Genomic DNA, 4,144 nt, shown 5'->3' with positions numbered 1-4,144 from the left:
CCCCTTCTGGCACGTATCACAATATTGTCCGCTTTGGGCCACTCGACACGAGGACTTCCCAGGGGGTCACCCATCCTGGTACTACTCCCACCCGAGCACGCTTAACTGCAGAGTTCTTATGGGATCTGCTGCCCTCACGGCTTTAAAACGCATTGTGATAAGGAAGGTATCCACACCCCTTTATAAGGAAATGTTTCGTTCTCCTTCCAAGCCGATGTGGGATCAGATCTAACCCACTTTCACCCCCCATTATAGGGTTCGACGTCCCCGTCGAACACATCGACCCGTGCCCTGGCTCTGATACCATTTGTAACATCCCCCTCTGGCACGTATCACAATATTGTCCGCTTTGGGCCACTCGACACGAGGAGTTCCCAGGGGGTCACCCATCCTGGTACTACTCCCGCCCGAGCACGCTTAACTGCAGAGTTCTTATGGGATCTGCTGCCCTCACGGCTTTAAAACGCGTTGTGATAGGGAAGGTATCCACACCCCTTTATAAGGAAACGTTTCGTTCTCCTTCCAAGCCGATGTGGGATCAGATCTAACCCACTTTCACCCCCCATTATAGGGTTCGACGTCCCCGTCGAACACATCGACCCGTGCCCTGGCTCTGATACCATTTGTAACATCCCCCTCTGGCACGTATCACAATATTGTCCGCTTTGGGCCACTCGACACGAGGACTTCCCAGGGGGTCACCCATCCTGGTACTACTCCCGCCCGAGCACGCTTAACTGCAGAGTTCTTATGGGATCTGCTGCCCTCACGGCTTTAAAACGCGTTGTGATAGGGAAGGTATCCACACCCCTTTATAAGGAAATGTTTCGTTCTCCTTCCAAGCCGATGTGGGATCAGATCTAACCCACTTTCATCACAATATTGTCCGCTTTGGGCCACTCGGCACGAGGACTTCCCAGGGGGTCACCCATCCTGGTACTACTCCCGCCCGAGCACGCTTAACTGCAGAGTTCTTATGGGATCTGCGGCCCTCACGGCTTTAAAACGCGTTGTGATAGGGAAGGTATCCACACTCCTTATAAGGAATGCTTAGTTCTCCTTCCCAGCCGATGTGCGATCAGATCTAACCCACTTTCACCCCCCCCATTATAGGGTTCGACGTCCCCGTCGAACACATCGACACGTGCCCTAGCTCTGATACCATTTGTAACATCCCCCTCTGGCACATATCACAATATTGTCCGCTTTGGGCCACTCGGCACGAGGACTTCCCAGGGGGTCACCCATCCTGGTACTACTCCCGCCCGAGCACGCTTAACTGCAGAGTTCTTATGGGATCTGCTGCCCTCACGGCTTTAAAACGCGTTGTGATAGGGAAGGTATCCACACTCCTTATAAGGAATGCTTAGTTCTCCTTCCCAGCCGATGTGGGATCAGATCTAACCCACTTTAATTAGCCGACGGAGTCTAAACGAAAGTCGTAGAGCGTGGTCTCACCTTTCCGTGGATATAAAGAACGTCGAAAACGGAGTTCGTATGAAGAAGTTATGAATTTCCGAAGTTTATTAATCATTTGGTATTTAAATTTAATTCAAAATTCGGAGGTATTATCCGAAGTCGAGTCACCCGTCTGATCCGAGGTACGCCCCGCGTACTCCGATAGTGTCGACACTTCGGATGACGCATGCAATGACGATTTCGGAGCCCTGTACGCCCCGCGTACTCCGAGGCTCCAGCCTCTATATAAAGGATCCGAAGACAGCCTTCTTTGTTGTTCATTTTCTTCTCTTCTCTCTAGTCTTTTGCATCGTTTTTCGTGCCGAAGCTATCCCGAAGTCCCGGTATCATACTCTAGCCCCGAGGCAAGTCCCGAGACCCCGAAGATCCCGAGAAGTGCGGTTCCCGAGTCGAAGCTCTGCCCGCGAGAAGTTCGATTTTTGTGAAGATCTTCCAGATCTGCTGTGGATTACTACTTCTATAAGTCGTAGTGTTGTCGGATCATCTTCTGATCAAGTGAGTGTATACTACCTTTCATAAACACAATAATAATACGAGTTTGGTTCGAGTGTATTGAGAATATTGTTGTTTATAAGTGTGAGTGTATACTACCTTTCATAAACACAATAATAATACGAGTTTGGTTCGAGTGTATTAAGAATATTGTTGTTTATAAGTGTGAGTGTGTAGTTATTTTCTTCTAATACAATAATACGAAGTATTTTATATAAAAATACGTGCTATGTGTATATATTTGGTTGTGTTATGTGTGAATGAGTATTCACTCTCTTCTATCTTATAGATCTGCTTATTTCTTTATGAGATACGTGTTATGTGTGTGTGTGCCTCATCTGTTATGTGATATATGTGTTGATTAAAGCATGCTATACAGGTTTTCTTTAAACTATGTATACAAATGTATATTTTTATCTACTAATATGTTGGGTAGAACATGGGTAGACCGTTGGTGTGTAATAAACAGATGAGAGGCCTCGTTGTTGTTTGATTGAGTCATCTAGCGGAGTTTAGATGACGACCACTGGCTATTCTAGACAGTCTTGTGGAAACATTAGCAGGTTCGCCACCTGTAGGTGTTAATGAACTTGGGTGTTCATTCGCTGTACTCCATCCCCCTCATGGTTGCCTTATTTGACTTATATTGCTGAGGTACCCCCGAAGCATGTGTTGTCGCCCCGATGAAATATTCTTAGACTAGGTCCCTTATGTTAGTTGTTTTAGGGACATTAAAGTGAGAATAACAGGAATGGGTAATTGGGTTATTGTTGGTTGGTAAAAATTAAATATGATATTTATTGTGGGTTGAAAACCCTATATGCTCACCAGGCTCCCAAGCCTGACCCACTCAGTTTTAAAGTGTATTACAGGTAGTGGCGGAAGGGCATGAGATGGATGAACCATCAAGTTGTTTTGTTTACAAGTCTGCATATGTTTATATTTGTTATATGACTTGTAATGTATTCGTTTATGCTTATTGGTCTGTATCGGAACATGACACCCCGAGTTTTGATTATAATGAAAATACATTTCTTTTATGAAATGCTTCGGTAAACAATGTTTTATCATGTTTTGTTTTTGGGAACAAATTCCGCAACTCTTTCAAATCAAAAGGATTTACTCTGAAAATATTTAAAAGCATAAATGAAAATCGGTCTTTTCTGGCCGAGATTTTGGGGATGTCACAGTTGGTATCTAACGCTTGTGTTTCGGGCTTGCCATTTGTAGCAATGTAATAGTCTAGGTTGACCTTTGTAACCCGTTTTGAAATAATAAAAGTGTATTATTTGAGTATTATGTGTTTTGTGCTTAATTGCTTAATTATGTGGTTTGATTAATTAAGAATAAAAATAAGCGTCAAAATTTAAGTGTAAAATAAACTTAATATCTTTGGTTAATGTTGTAGTAATTGAAACGAGGTTTCCGAATATATATAGAACGCCCAAATCTGACTTCGTATGAGGAAGTTATGATTTATCGAAGTTCCGGCTTAGCGATATACAACCTGTTTTACTCGATTTGAGATCGAGCGGTTGTTAGCCGAAGCAATCTAAATGAGAATCGAAGATCTCATTGTTGGTATTGAAACGATAAAAAGTTAGGCGAGAACGGACGTCAAACGAAGAAGTTATGAATTTATAACGAAAGTTTCTGTCCCGACCTATTAAAAATAATTAATAAAAATAAAGTCAAAATTAGCCGACGGAGTCTAAACGAAAGTCGTAGAGCGTGGTCTCACCTTTCCGTGGATATAAAGAACGTCGAAAACGGAGTTCGTATGAAGAAGTTATGAATTTCCGAAGTTTATTAATCATTTGGTATTTAAATTTAATTCAAAATTCGGAGGTATTATCCGAAGCCGAGTCACCCATCTGATCCGAGGTACGCCCCGCGTACTCCGATAGTGTCGACACTTCGGATGACGCATGCAATGACGATTTCGGAGCCCTGTACGCCCCGCGTACTCCGAGGCTCCAGCCTCTATATAAAGGATCCGAAGACAGCCTTCTTTGTTGTTCATTTTCTTCTCTTCTCTCTAGTCTTTTGCATCGTTTTTCGTGCCGAAGCTATCCCGAAGTCCCGGTATCATACTCTAGCCCCGAGGCAAGTCCCGAGACCCCGAAGATCCCGAGAAGTGCGGTTCCCGAGTCGAAGCTCTGCCCGCGAGAAG

The 4,144-nt window shown here is 44.1% G+C and overlaps 1 pseudogene; it reads right to left on the bottom strand.

The window, feature by feature from the left end:
* Window positions 1–669: 669 nt before the first annotated feature.
* LOC128126517 (5S ribosomal RNA) lies at window positions 670–787 on the bottom strand (annotated as a pseudogene).
* Between the last annotated feature and the right edge of the window lie 3,357 nt (window positions 788–4,144).

The sequence above is a fragment of the Lactuca sativa genome, chromosome 5, assembly GCF_002870075.4.
Source record: "Lactuca sativa cultivar Salinas chromosome 5, Lsat_Salinas_v11, whole genome shotgun sequence".
Taxonomy (NCBI): Eukaryota; Viridiplantae; Streptophyta; class Magnoliopsida; order Asterales; family Asteraceae; genus Lactuca; species Lactuca sativa.
This window is presented reverse-complemented; position numbering and strand designations above follow the sequence as displayed.